The sequence below is a fragment of the Microchirus variegatus genome (genome assembly GCF_963457635.1).
Source record: "Microchirus variegatus genome assembly, chromosome: 7".
Taxonomy (NCBI): domain Eukaryota; kingdom Metazoa; phylum Chordata; class Actinopteri; order Pleuronectiformes; family Soleidae; genus Microchirus; species Microchirus variegatus.
Genome location: NC_139808.1, coordinates 22,484,533 through 22,501,038, shown reverse-complemented (window position 1 = coordinate 22,501,038; position 16,506 = coordinate 22,484,533).

Here is a 16,506-nt window from a genome sequence, read left to right as displayed (position 1 = left end):
AGCAGAGGGATTAGTGCACAGGCTGGAAACATCTTTACTAGAAATCCTGCTAAACAGGTTCATCAAAGACTCACTGTCTTTAAGTGTAGTATATCTGACACCACACAACTCTGTCAATGAGATATATAACATGACTGGTGACACACTCTTCTTTTTGTAGATAGATTTTCACCTGAAAAGCATCACTCGGGATCGTCCTAAAGAAAGATGGAAACTTCTGTCTGTCACTCAGGCAGGAACATGTGGCGAAATAACTCACCTGCAAAACAACACACCATGTGTCTTTATTAAACACTCGGACAACAACATGAACAACAACAGCCATTGTTTTAAGGTTGATTACTGGTTGCACCTATGTTAAACTAATTTAATTTGGATTTAAATTAATACAATAAATGACACATTAATAGGAATCTTATTTGCATTGTGACATTCTATTAAATCACAATTAGGATTGAGGTGAAAAACATAAAAACTTACCAGAGGCACTCTGTACAAACCTAACACTGTGGATATGGCAATAGTACGAGTCGAGGAAGAATCTCCCACAATCCCCAGGACTGGGGAAGTTCCTACACAGTTCTCCTCTAATGTAACTTGCTCTTCTTGACCACTGACTAAGGACAGTGCTGCACGAAATGCAATTCCTAGTTGAAGGCAGCTATCATACAGACTGTATCCCAGAGTCACATTAGGCAGCAGGTTTGAGTTTCTGTTGATCTCATCAATAGCAAAGGCCATGGACTGAGCATGTCTGAATCCTACAACATCAAAACTAACAAAAACAAGCATTATATACATATATATGTATAAATTACGTTTACTGTGAAATCATACACTCTTACACTTCTTCAAAAACAGTCAGATGCAGGTCAAAATGTGAATCATATTAAGAATCATATTAATCATATTAAGATGAAAACCCTCTTAATAAATCAACATGAATAAAAAGGTACACACCTACAATATAGTAATTTAACTTTAACTATACAGCATCAAATAAAGTATTAACAATCTTAGCTCACATCAGCTTTGTTCGGTTTCCCTCACAGACTCACTTATAGCAGGTAGGCTGTTGTGGCTCTGAGGTAAACGACAGGTCAGGATAATCAGGAAATAAGTGAAGTCTGAAAATTCCTCCTAGAATCACATCTCCAGGTTTGTGCATCCCATTTAAATGAAACTGTTTCTGTAACTGACAAGAGGAGGAAGAAAGAGAGGAGGACACCGCAGAGGTAAAGCAGTGGTGCAACGTTAACAATAGGAGACTGGTGTCTAAAAATGCCCTCATGACTTTGCTCTAGTTCGTCCCTGTCTAAGTGTAGGCTCATCACAATATCACCACATTTTATGTATGTGCAGTATTGTTCATTTTTTAACACACCGCCCATCAGTGCAGAGGAAGAAGCTGTAGAGGCAGGGCCTGACTAATATTCCTGACTGAGTAATTAATCTATCAATTTAAACCTCATTTGAAAGACAAAAAATCTGATGCTGAGCAATAGCAAAAACATGAAGCAACCATCAGGCAAAACACATAAAACACAATCATACAAACATAGTGTTACCATGTCATTTGAAACAGTTGAAGACTGTGATGTTGTTAGTGGTCGTTGAGTAAATACATTTGTTACCTTTTTCTACTGCAGTTTCTTATGAGTAGACTTTCCTAAAACAAGGCAATCCGAGACGGTCGACTGCACCTCATTCACACAACAAGCCTCTGGTGGCTAACTTTAACCCTCTGGTGGCTAACCCTAAGCCTCTGGTGGCTTTGTGTGGAAGCACAAACAGACAGACAGCCAGACAGTACATGTCTAAGCTAATACAATGTCTTTTTCAGCTTTTACATGACATAATTATATTCATATTAGGCCTCAGAACTCAACCCAAGAACACTATTCCCAGTATTATTATATTAAATTAAACAAATTTATGTTGTGAATTTATTTTTTCTCCACAGATTTTTCTGGACCTGTGTTACTGTATGATAACAAAAAAATATGGATTACTTTTGCCATAGGCAGTTTTTAAGTCTCAGTACCTCGACCCATGATGGCCTTCTTTGTGTTTCTCTCTGGTCTGAACAGGATTATATAACATTTAGGTCCAAACAGTGCCATCAAGAGGCCAAAACTGGAGGCCAGGATGGCAAAAACCTCCACTGCATCTGCATATTTGCCTGGTGAGCTGATGTAAGCAGGGACAAAGGCCACCCACACTGCACAGAAGATCAACATGCTGAAAGTGATGAGTTTGGCCTCATTGAAACTGTCTAGAAGATTCCTTGCTAGAAAAGCTAACAAACAACTGAGGACAGCCAGTAAACCAATATAACCAAGTAAAACTGCAAAACCAACTGTGGACCCAACTGCACATTCATAAACTGTCTTGTCACTGTGATACTGGGTGTTTTTATGAGGCACTGGTGAAGCAGAGACAAGCCAGACAGTGCAGATTGCTGCTTGAACAGAAGTCAGAACCAGAACTGTCCCTCTCTGCTGCACAGCACCAAACCACTTCAGACTGGACTCACCTCCTGGTTTGGAGGCCCTGAACACAGCCAGAACCACCATGGTTTTCACCAGGATACATGAGACACAAAGCACAAAGCTGATGCCAAATGCTGCATGTCTTCGTTGACAAGTCCATAATCTGGGTCGTCCAATGAAGAGCAACGAGCAGAGGAAACACAATTTTAGTGACACCAAGAGAAGAAAACCGAGTTCTGAATTGTTGGCACGAACTATAGGTGTGCTGTGATGATGGATGAAGATGCCCAGGACAACAGCACAGATACATGTGCCCAACAGTGAGATGGTTATCAAGCAGATACCCAGAGGCTCATGGTAGGAGAGGAACTCTGTTTTCTTAAGAACACAGTGGTCACGCTGGGGGCTGGACCAGAAATCTTCTGGACAACTGGTGCACTCCATGGAGTCTGAGAAAAGAGGGTGATGAGATACATGTTTATACAACATCTCTGAACTGTGGTGTTTAAAAGTTTACACTCACCAGTTGTATTGCTGATCTTTCCCTCAGAACAAGGGACGCAGTCAAAACAACACTCAGGTTCCCCCTTCTTTCTGGCCTTGCGGGAACCTGGAGGACAACTGTCACTGCACACTGACCGAGGAGGCTTTGTGGAGAAATAATAATATCCCTTATTCTATCCTATGCATGTTTCTCCATACTCTTCCATGTTCTGTGTCCACAGAGTGTTGCTGTGGATTTTCATTTGAGTATCCATGGCAAAGGTTCTGTGGCAGTGGTTGTGGTGAACCCAGTGGCTGCTGGAGGAGAGGGAGGAGTGGCTCAGCCGGTGATCAGACAGCTGGACAGAATCATGTAATCAGTCAGCTATATAAGCATGTTTGTAACCTGGTTTGGGTCTCTTGACACGGAGAGCAGCATACACACCGAGAAAGAGAGAAAGAGAGAAAGAGAAGCGCAGTGCTGAAGAAAAAGAGGGAGAGCACAAATGCGTTCTCGGCCGTCAGAGTGACAGAGGACGATTTATGTTTGGTTTGTGTTGTCGTTTTTGGACAATAAAACATTATTTAGAGGAACAATCTCTCTGTCCTTCCTTGAACCATCTGCGAGCGGTGAATGTCACAGGTTCCATTCACAAAACATGTGGGTCTTTGTGAATGTGTGTTCAAACTGATGTGGAGTTGATCACCAGACAAAAGCAATGGTTTCTCACCATGGGCCTCATGTATAAAAGAGTGCGCAGCTTTCATACTGAAAGAGAGCGTACTCACAAAATTTGAAAAGTACGTACAGAAAGAAATTCTCAGATTTATAAAACCGTGAGTGCCATCAAACGTGAAACTGAGCGGATGTGAATGAGTAACACACCAAGCCCTAACCACCCACAAATTAATATACAAATGACTCTAAAACGCACTCTCTGACGCCTACTTCCTGAAGAACAATGACGAATGCGGCAGCAAAGGAGGAAAATGAAATAAAAAGATGCATCAATTTATGATGTATAAATTTGAAAAAATATATATTAATATTTTGTGTTTGTTTGTTTATTTGGAATTATATATAAACACGAAGGAACTAAATGTGAGGGTCACCGCGGCTGCTCTCATATTAATGTTTTTAAAAAACTGGCTATGCATTGATAGTTGATCCTGTTGGTGTTTACATGTGTTACATGTTTGTTTAGACATGACTTATCCATGTGAGCTGAATTCACAGTTCATTTGAATGAATTCAATTCAGAATAAGCAGATAGAGCTCATTGAGCACTTACTGTATAATGATTAATTACCGTCACTGATTGTGTTGTGGACGCTGGGGAGGGAGGAAGAAGATTCCAGTGTGCCGATGTCTCAGGTGTGTCGGTGTCTCCAGTGGCTGACGAGCGCGCACCTGCATCAGCTGTCTAAATAACTGCAAAAAAGTCATTTTTTTCAAGTCAATTTTTGCAGTTATTTTGTTATCGTATGCATTAAAATGGGATAAGGAAATGTTCTTCTCAACATTCAAGTCCCATTTTCTTCCAACAAATTAGTTTGTAACTTTATTTTGGAGAGTTTAAAACATACACACGTAGACTGGCGTGTGTGAATGTCTTCACGTCAGCAGCTCTGTGTCTATTTACATAAAGAAAATATTAATTTGTGTTAAATCAATTTCAGTAAGTAAGACTTAAAGAAAAGTGTGACTCACTCACACACACACACACACACACACGAACGCGCACACACGTTTGAAGTGTGTGTTTGCGCACGGGATCAGTTTCGTCTTCAGTGTCCTCTGATCTTATCCACACATGTTCAAAGGTGTGTGGTGTATCGTTGTTGTTTGTCACAGAATAATTCATGTTTGTCACTATAGACACATTAATAATATTATTTTGAAACACTCTGATCAGTTTCAGAGCTTAATATTGCAGCGTCTCCACCTGACAAGAGTTTGCGATCCGCAAATTCTCACGGCAGCTCGGGAGTTTGCGATGCGTTCCGCAAGGTTCCACGTCATGTACATTTTCATAAATGCCATTGTGTGCGTGAAAGCAAGCGTACGCCGTCTTTTTTGCGTACGCACGGTTTATACATGAGGCCCCAGGAGATCAGCCCCATTTGTATGTTCTTAAATATTTATATTTGTATATATATCTTCAAGCAAAAGTCCATGTAATTGTGTAGTTTAATGTTCCTTTTTCCACCAAAACAAGAAGGTCCCACCAACTGGGTCACACGTGTTGTGTTGTGTGACCCAGTTGGTCCACAGCTATAAAATGTAGGAGTGTACATGCTTGTCCATGAAAGGCTTGTCATGCACGTGTGGATGACATCACTCACATTAGATGGATCATAGCAAACCTCTGTGGACTCCAAGGTAAAGTTTGACGATAGGCCATTGAGTGGGGGAAATAGGGAAATGGTTGAATATAAAATGAAGAAATTACCTGTTTGGAACAAAGTTCCAGAAGATGTTGTCTTCATCCAGTGTGAGTTCTTCACCTTTGAAGGCTGACCTCTTAACCTCGCCCACTCTCTGAACTTGAGTTCTTCCATGAGGGAGCCACACCCAGTTCATGATGTCATATACAGGTAAGGTATCACCATTTTCATCAAATGACACTTGATCACCAAATGTTGTTGTGAAGTTGACTTTTTCCATGTAATGAACAAGCTTTGATATGAGAATCAGACAGAAAATTAAACAAGAACAAAACCAACAATTACTGCCTGTCCAGCAGTTGTTTGCCTTAGCTGACCAACAGATTCACACGTTTCTCAGATAACATATGCATGTTGAAAGGAAGGAAAGAGTGTTTGTGCCAAAGTTGACAGGATTTGTTCATGATAACCAACTGATGGCTTGAAAACGATGCCTCTGGCCTCAGCTGTTACCAGTACTCAGGAGTGAAAATAAAAGAAGAATGGAATTTAATTCTATTTAGCCTATTTATCAATTTATATAAATAAATTAATTAAAATATTCTTCTTACAATATATTTGTGAACACAGCAGTACAGAGAAATAAACATAGTTTTTTTTGTATAATTTCCATCAAATAATTTCCTTTTAAGTCATATCACATGACTATTATAAACTTACACTTTGACCTGATATAACACTAATTAAAGTGTTCTCACCTGCCATGGCTCCAGTCTTTGTAAATGAGCACAGGTGTTGTTGCTGAAAGGTCCTCTCCCTGGGTCACATGTCATCAAGAGCATATACCAGAGCGTACACAGCCTTATACACATTAAACTCTGGTCTGAGGTCTGAAACATCCACCAATTCATTCTCCATAACTTCTTGTCCAGTGCATAATTCTCCTCCAGCTTCCAACCAACCTGCTGGAGGTGGTGCAAATCTACACTGAAATGTATGTTCCCAAAACTGATTCACCTGCAATGTAGTTCATTTTTAAATGAATGCCAGTATATTATTCTTACAAATATCAAATCAGAGCAGAAACTCTCACCATGCTGTTTCTATACTGTCGGTCCCATATGGTTTCAGTGACATGGGTCCCATAAAGTCAGCCCATGTGGGATGACTATATGGGACCCATAAGGGATATGAGTCGATATAGTGGGCATGGGGTGGAAGTAGGCAAGTTATGTGGGCCCCATATGGGTTACCTAACATGAGACCCACATGGAAAGCCCATGTGGGGCAACTCTAAGGGCCCCATAGCAGATATAAGTGGGCAGAGTGGGCATGGGGTGGAACTGGGTATCATGTATTGGGCCCCATATGGTTCCTTCAACAGGTGCCCACATGGGAAGCCCATGTGGGATGACCATATTGTTCCCATAAGGGATATGAGTAGGTAAAGTGGACAAGGGGTGGAAGTAAGCAAGTTACCTGGTCCCCATATGGGTTACCTAACATGAGACCCATATGGAAAGCCCATGTGGGGCAACTCTAAGGGCCCCATAGCGGATATAAGTGGGCAGAGTGGGCATGGGGTGGAACTGGGTGAAACTCAGAAGTGAGATTTGAGACCTTTTTTTTCTTTCTTTTTCTTTTTTAAAGCTTCTAGGGGGCTGAGGCTGGCATATTTCAATCCACACTTGCTTCAGGGCAGGTGATAATTATATTAGGTTGTGTGAAATTCACAGGAACACTCCATCTTGACCTCCTGATCCATAGCCACGGGAACAGCAGGGGTTGCTCAGAAAAAAAGAACTCAGTGCTGTACTTAACTGATTAACAAATATAGGATATACACTGCGGCTTGACTCCTACAGAATGGCAATATTGTTACATGCATCTTTGACAAAGTCAACTGCGTTATCTATTCACAAACAGATATGCTGGGGGTATATCCCTAGCACTATTTAGGATCAACAATTGTGTCCTATCTACTTCTAACATTTTTATCAATTTATCATGAACACTCGCAACTCGAACCTCTGGAAATAATGTACCTACTAGAAATACCATATCGGTAATTTTTACAGTTCATACATTAATTTGGATAATTTCAATGATCAAAGTACAAAGTGAAAATAAATAGATGTGTAATGTGCAGTGATGGGAATAACGGCGCTATAAATAATGGCGTTAGTAACACCATTACTTTTTTCAGTAACGAGTAATCTAATTGATTACTCTTCTCATTATCATAAGGCCTTACTGCCAAAAAATGTGTCGCGTTCCTTTATGAAGGCAGTTGATTTACATCAGACCTCTGAGCCAAGCGACAGAGAAATGTCTTGTTCCTCCTTGTCCTTGGTGAGGGTGGGGGCACAAGACAATTGCAAAAGTGATGATGATTGGCTGAGGTTGAATATAATTCTATAGTAAGCCAATCAGAGGTGAAGTTGGGCGGGTGCTTTGTCTGCTTACTCACGCTGTGCACAGTAAAGGTGCACAGTACAAACAGGAATGGCGAACCCTGCGGCTTATATAATGATGCGGCAAATAGATTTTTAGAGGCTAACGGCTTCCACGGGGCGCTCTAGCAGGAAGCGCAAGAGCGAGACAGCCAGGTGAAAGAGATAATAATAAAGAAGACGCTAGTGCGAAGAGCAACTTTAGCTCAAGTCTGCTAGTGGATCCTGACAGCGTGGGGCAGTGTGAAAAAATCCATGATCACCAGCGGGTTTGGAAAGGCTGGACTGCTGCGTGATGAAGAGTAGGGGACACGCACAAATGACAGTGAGAGCGAAGAGAGACTGTTTCTGACAAAGTCATTCATTCGTTAATTTGTTTGTTCAAGTCCGACTGGAGAAGACGACCAGTGGTTTTAGTGTGCAGGAGGAAGATGAAGATAGATGAAGATTTGAGGAAGAATGTACTTACATTACGTAAATAATAGTTACTAGCAATATTTACTTTTAAGTAAGTAACTAGTTACTTTTAGAATGTGTAACTCAGTAACTACTGTGGGAAATAAATTGTTTTCCTGTTCCCGTGAGGGAGTTTTTAGTGTAAGGTTTTCTGTATGTTGTTAAAGATAACAATTAACCAAAAGTCAAGCTGTGAACAAATGATGGGATTGTAAAAGCAGGGGTCGGCATGAGGGGCACAGGATGACATGTGTGGGTCATAAAGAAAGTGTGTTGTCTTGTTGTAACTTGCTTTGATGTGACTGTATATATGTTTGAGCTCTCTGAAGCAACGTCAGAGAACATTTAGACAGAGTCTCTCCTTCATGCATGAAGTAAAGACACAATTTAACCAACACCGATGACTCCAATGAAATTTCTTTCACACTACATTAGTTACTTTCTGGGAGAAGTAACTAGTACTGTAACTAGTTATTTTTTTAGAGTAACTTGCCCAATGTAACAATGGTATTGTTTCCACACGGACTGTGTTGACTGAGGCACAGCACATGCACTGTTGTGGTTGTTGGACCTGTTACGGAAAGTGTTGAATAAACGTTCCCTGTGAGTAAGGGTAATACTCAACCGTCCAGTTTGTACAGATAAGAAAGTCAGAACAAACTGAAACATGGTGGCAGCGGTCGAGCTGACGAACGGCGGATTTACAGCGTGAAACACCGTAACTATGATTGGTCCAGACAAGTGTGGAAGAAGACGCACGTGTGCACGAGTGAGACATGGAGGGATTAAAATCGCCCGCACAGTGGGATATGGACGCAAGTAACCTAGCGAAGTCCTGGAAATCATGGAAAGAGGAGTTTATTCTCTATGGGACTGGCACTACCAAGCGCGGATGAGGCTGCCAAAGGAATGCTGTTTCATTACCTCATCGGGGAGCGTGGAAGAGAGCTCTGCAACACACTAATGAGCGGTGTGAGTACAGCAGATAGGACGGTGGCTCGTATGATAGCAAGGTTTGAATAACATTGTACTCCTAAAATCAATGAGTTTTTTTGCAAGAAATCAAGGCTCAAATGAAACGATCGACAAATATGTCACAGACTTGAGGATGTTAGCCACCACCTGCAATTTCGGTGGACTGCAAGATTCCCTTATTAGGGATAGGATTGTTTGTGGCACACACAGCTCAAGTTGGAGGGAAAGACTGCTCAGAGAGGATGATTTGACACTGGATAAATGCCTACTGGTGTGTAGAGCTATGGAAATCTCTCGTGAGCACAGCAAGACTATTGAGGGACAAGTGGTTGAAGAAGTGCATGCTTTCCAGAGGAAAACAAAGACAGACAAAAGTACAGAAATATCATGCAAGTTTTGTGGAAGAATGCATGAAAGACAAAAAACAAAATGTCCTGCTTATGGGAAAAGGTGCAAAAAATGTGGGAAAGAAAACCACTTTGCAGTGACTTGCAGGAGCAAAGCGAGTCACAGAGAACAGAGGAAGAAAGTGCACACTGTCACTGAACAAGACTCAGACTCGTGTGAGGATATAATATCAGTCACAGCAGTTACACGAGAGATGGAGGCTGTGAATCTCATAAATCGCAGCAATTGTTCGCTGGAATGATGATCATCTGGTGAGCTTTCAAATTGATTGTGGAGCAACATGCAATGTTATACCAGTGCACATGCTGAATCCAGATACAGAGATGGAACACAGATAAAGTGTTAGTGATGTACAACAAGTCCAAGTTACGACCAGTTGGCAAATGCAAAGTGAAAGTGAGAAATCCCAGAAACCAGAAGTTGTATAGGCTGGAATTTCAAGTTGTGGGAGAGGACTGTAAAACACCCATGCTTGGCAGGAAAGCTAGTGAAGCAATGAAACTCATAAAAGTACAGTATGAGAACATATTTGCCACTGATAGTATTGTTTCTGCAACTGACAAAAGTGAGTCGACATGGACTTTGGATGAGATAAAGACTGAGTTCAAGGATGTGTTCACAGGGGATGGATGCTTGGAAGGTGAATATAAAATTGAGATTGACTCCACTGTGGAACCTGTGAAACTTTCAAAGCGAAGAGTCCCTGTGGCCATGATGAAAACTCTACGAGAGGAAATACAGAGTCTTGTGGACAGAGAGATTATTGCACCAGTTGACTGCAGTACTGATTGGATAAGTGGCATGGTGTCGGTGCAGAAACCAAATGGAAAGTCCAGAATCTGCATTGACCCAAGACCGCTAAACAAGGCTCTGAAACGACATCATTTTCCACTGCAAACGATAGATGACATTTTGCCAGACATGTCAAATGCAAAAGTTTTCACTGTGTGTGATGTGAAACATGGATTCTGGCATGTGAAGTTAGCAGCAGATTCAAGCTACCTTACCACTTTTGCCACACCTTTTGGGAGATTTAGGTGGCTCAGGATGCCAATGGGTATCAGCCCAGCACCTGAGGTTTTTCAACGCAAGCTGATGCAAGCACTAGATGACTTGCCAGGCATCCACATCATCGCAGATGATGTTCTCATCACAAGAGAAGGTGAACAATGCAGAGCGCAAGTCTAGATCATGACAACAAACTAAGACAGTTCCTTCGGAGATGCAGAGAGAGGAACATTAAGTTGAACGCAGAAAAACTCAAGCTCAGAAAGCAAGAAGTGCCTTACATCGGACACCTTCTCACAGCAGAGGGTTTGAAAGTCGATCCGGATAAGGTTCGAGCCATTACAGACATGCCACCACCTACAGACATTAAAGGTGTCCAGAGATTAGTAGGGATGGTGAACTATTTGGCAAAGTTTTATGAACACCTCTCAGACGACTGCGAGATACTGAGGCAGCTAACACACAAGGAGAGTCTGTGGGAGTGGTCCGAGGTGCAGGAGAGTGCATTCAAGAGACTAAAAGACAAAATAACACAGGTACCTGTCTTGAAATACTATGAGCCAGAGATGGAGCTTACATTGCAATGCGACACCAGTGAAACTGGGCTGGGAGCAGCTTTGACACAAAACGGCAGGCCTGTGGCATATGGAAGCAGGGCACTAAAACCAACAGAAAGGGGCTATGCCCAGATAGAAAAGGAGTGCCTCGCCATTGTGTTTGGGATGGAAAAGTTCCATCAGTACACTTACGGCCGACCTGTTAATGTACAATCAGACCACAAACCACTAGAAAATATCATCAAAAAACCGCTGTGGAATGCATCGTAACGACTTCAGAGAATGTTGTTAAGACTGCAAAAGTACGACCTAACTGTTACTTATGTTCCAGGTCGTGATATGCTACTGGCTGATACATTGAGCAGAGCGTATTTGAGAGACGGTTACAAAGGCCAGAGAGACTTGGAGGTTGAGGTTGTCAACATGGTGGCGTTTGTACCAATCTCAGCACAGAGGCTGGGTGAGATACGGGCTGCAACACAGACAGATGGAAGACTGCAGACCCTGATCAACACCATTCAGAAAGGGTGGGAACAAAACAAGAAAGGTGTACCTGCTGACATAATGCATTACTTTTCCTTTCAGGATGAGCTGAGCACCCAGGATGGACTTGTTTTCAGGGACGAGAGAGTTATCATCCCTGAATCACTACAGGGTGACATCACCAAACGGATTCACTCATCACATGTAGGGATTGAAAGATGTCTGAGGAAGGCAAGAGAATGCATTTATTGGCCAGGTATGAATGAACACATAAGAACATTTGTGACAAAGTGTGATGTGTGCAGGTCAGTAGATCATAAGCAGCAGAAAGAGACACTTCAGCAGCACGAGATCACAAACAGACCATGGGCTAAAGTGGGTACTGACCTCTTTAGTTTTGAAGGTAGAGATTATCTGATAACGGTAGATTACTTTTCTAACTTTTGGGAAATAGATTACCTCCCAGACACAATGTCAAGCACAGTTATCAGGAAGTTAAAAGCACACTTTGCCAGACAGGGGATTCCAGATGTTGTCATTTCTGACAATGGGCCCCAGTATTCATCCAGAGAGTTAAAAAAATTCAGCCGAAATTGGGAATTCACTCACATTACTTCTTCACCGGGCTACCCGCAAAGTAACGGAAAAGCAGAATCTGCTGTTAAGACAGCCAAGCGGCTTATGAAGAAGGCAAAGATGTCTGGACAGGATCCATACCTGTCTATGCTCGATCATAGGAACACTCCAACACAAGGGCTGAATGCAAGTCCAGCACAGAGGCTCTTGAGTAGACGGACAAGGATTCTGTTGCCCATCAAAGAATGCCTTTTGAATCCAAAAGTGATAGACGTCAAAGAAGGACTCGTACACAACCAACAAAGACATTCAAAATATTACAACCATACAGCAAAAGACATGAACACACTTAAAGCTGGGGACTGTGTGCGAGTTCAGCCACTCAAGCCGAACGCAACGTGGAAGACAGCAAGGGTGGTGACCCCAGTGGGTCATAGATCCTACAAGGTGGAGCTGGACTCTGGCAGTGTCCTGAGACGGAATCGCCGCCAACTTAGGCGAGCCATGGACACTGAGAGTGTAACTCCAGCACCGACAAGGCCTATGGATACAGGAGAGACACAGGTGACTACACAGGACTCTGGTAGCAATCATAATGTTACTACAAGATCTGGACGTGTAGTCCTGAAACCTAGATACCTGAATGACTTTGTGTGTAACTGAAGGGATAATGATGATGTAAAAAGAAAAAAAAAGGAGAGGAAATACAGACGAAAGAGAATGGAGAAAAGGCTAAAGTAAATATGTGAAGTAAATATGTTGGTTCTATAGCGTGAAGAAACGAGAGAGAAAAAATGTTCCTGGACTTTCATACTGTAATGCTGTTTGTTTATGTAAGTTACAGTAAATAGAAAGTATAATTTAGTTTTTTGAAAGCTAGTTTGCACTTTATATCCAGAGGATGTTGTATTTGTTAATAGTAATAATAGAGTAAGGAGTTGACACAAATTCTGCTATCATTTAATGTAAGAGGAAAACTGAGGGAAAAAAGGAAATGAAAATCAGTTTTTTACTGTTGTTTAATTTGTTTAAAAGAAAAGGGATGTAACAATGGTATTGTTTCCACACGGACTGTGTTGACTGAGGCACAGCACATGCACTGTTGTGGTTGTTGGACCTGTTACGGAAAGTGTTGAATAAACGTTCCCTGTGAGTAAGGGTAATACTCAACCGTCCAGTTTGTACAGATAAGAAAGTCAGAACAAACTGAAACACCCAACACTGGTAATGTGAATATAGGTGACAGTACATATGAGGAAGCAACATGTGAATTCTACCAAGGGAGAATATTGACAGAAATTGAATCCGCTCTTGAAATTACAGCTAAAAGCCCCTTTTATTTGATTATTTTTCATTTATAGCTCAATAGAAATTAATTATTTCGATGGTCACATCTGTGTGGACAGTGATCAAAATGCAGACGTTTTTTTTGTTTTTCCCTGGTTGACAGTGAGTGATGCGTTGTCACTTTTCAGCACCTGTGTGGTGAACAGCAGCATTTGCGTCTTTACGCACGGGAGAAGCTCTTTTCTGTTTCTACCAACCAGTTTTCTTGGCTTCTGATGTTCTTGCCAACTCAAGTGAAGTAAAAACGTTATCTTTATAGTGATGTCCCTACCATTTCCTGTGTAAGGCTCCACCAATACCAACACCACACTGTGGTGGCTGCAGTACCCTTTCTCAACACTTGCTGCAAAGTTACATACTGTGACTGTAGACATGAAAGCAGCTGTTAGGTGTGTAACAAGGTGAAAAGTTTTTTTGGACCGACTGCCACTGTGAGACAGTGTACAGTCAAAATAACAGTTGAACTTGCAAAAGAATGTGACAGTGTTGTCATCAGCATTATTTTAAATGCTGTGGCATGTTCGGGATGTAATTAATTATTTGGTTAAGAAAAACAATATTAATAATCAATTTTTAAATAAAAATGAGTTATTATTTTTCAGGGCATACGTTTTTTGTGCTTTATATGTAATTATGTTTCTTAAAAACATACTTTCAGAAGATCCAGATCAGCTGCCTGTCATTTTTTGTGAATCATTCATCTGTTGTGCTGGGTTAGTGGATTAACACGGGGGTAAAACACGGCTATTGTGTTTGACAAATGGTTTGATGGATTCTAAGAAGGCAGTCGCTGTGGCCTCCTAAAAAGTAGGAGTTTGCACGCAATAACGGTCACACTGCGCACTTTTATTTTGAATTTCTTCTTGAACGGCGCCGACAGCAGCAAAGAACAGCACTCTGCAGCAGCAGCAGCACACTTTTCACACTGGTGAGTAGCATACCTGTCTCTCTATTATGAAAAAATATTGTATCAACCCATCATTACTATCGAAGTATTGTGAGCTAAGACACTGGGGAATTTGCAAAAATGCTTGTTTGAACTCAACTAATGTTCCAGTGAGTGTTTTAGCTAGCTTTAGCTAATGTTAGACTAATATTAGCTAAAACTTAGCTAAATCCGCTCCCTATATGAAGAGTTTGCAGAGCGCGTAGGGCCCCAAGTACCTGGTGCATGTCGCACGGCTGACCGAAGCTCAGCGCATCGCGCAGGTTAAATGCCGCAGCCCGGCTCGCGGACTCGCCACAATCCTTGGGCAATTGTTTGTGCAAAAGGCGCGTTGCGACGTCACACGACTCGTATCTGATAGCAGTTGCGAGCGCACCTGACCTCCGCGTTACTCAGGCGAGGACAAAAGTCATGCAAAGTGCGCCAAAGCAAGAATCCATTGTGACGTCTTTTCTCTAGGCAGCTTATTACCTAATATATACATTTTCATTTGTATATGTATGTTAAATGTGAATTTTACAATTGCAAAGGTTTGAGTGTAACTATCTTGCCTGTAAATGTCGTTTTGCTCTTTTGGAAAGCCTCCTGCAGCTGCCGGGAATGCACATACAATTATGTGGAAGAATCATAGAGTTCATAAAAATGAAAGCACAGTCATAAGTCAGGCAGTTTCTTATCAACTTAAAACAGCCCAGGTTGGTCTTAATGGTTTTACAGATTTTCTTAATATGACTTTTAAAATTCAACTGATAATCTAGAACTATTCCCAGGTACTTCACTTCAGGTACTTGTTCAATAGGCTCACCATTAATTTGTACATTCAAAAGTTGTGTTAAAGATAGTTTTTTAATGGAAAAACAGACGGAGTTTGTTTTTTTAGTGTTTAAAGTTAAACAAGATGATGCCATCCAGGATGATATTTTGTCTAAATTGGCGTTTAGTTTGTCAGCCACAGAATTACAGCTACTACCAGATGCATACACCACTGTGTCATCTGCGTACATCTGTAGACCTATGTCTGGACATACATCTGGCAAATCATTAATATAGAGGCTGAAGAGTATGGGTCCCAAGACAGTGCCCTGAGGGATCCCTGTCTTAATTTTAAGAAAGGTGGATCTTACATTATTGATTAAAACACACTGTTCACGACCTTTTAAATATGATTCAAACCATGACAATGCCTGTTTGGATAAATTGAACTTAGCTAGTTTTGACATTAATATGTTGTGATTTACTGTATCAAATGCTTTTTTTAAATCTAGAAATACTGCACCAACTACACTTCCCTTATCAAGTGATTGTTTGATATTTTCAGTTAATAAACAAATAGCAGATTCTGTGGAGTGGTTGTGCCTGAATCCAAATTGCAGAGGATGTAGATACTGATTTGACTCCAGGTACTGCATCAGTTGTTCTGAGACAATCTTCTCCAGGACTTTAGCAAGAACTGGAAGAAGACTGATAGGTCTATAATTACAAGACATTGTGTCATCTCCAGATTTAAAAAGAGGTATTACCAGAGCGTTTTTCCACCCCTCTGGGAATTGTCCAGATTTAATGGAGATATTAATAAGGTTAGTAAGAGGCTGGACTAGAATGCTACTATATCTTTTGAGAAAAGCTGTGTCTAAGTTAAAAATATCTTTTGAAAATGTAGTATTTAGATCCTGTATAGCTTTCAGAACAGCTGTTTGACCAACCTCTTTAAGCTGAAATGAGTTATCTTGATCTTCCAGTGAATCTATTATTGATAAACCTATATCGTTCCTGTTTGAAAAACATGATGCAAGGTTGTTGACAGATTGTATGAAGAAGTTATTAAATTGGTTTGCAACTTGTCCACTGTCAGTGATGATGTTTTCACCAATATTAAGTTCATATTTGCTTTGGGTAGCATTACCCTTTGGATTTAATAGACTGTTTAATTGCTT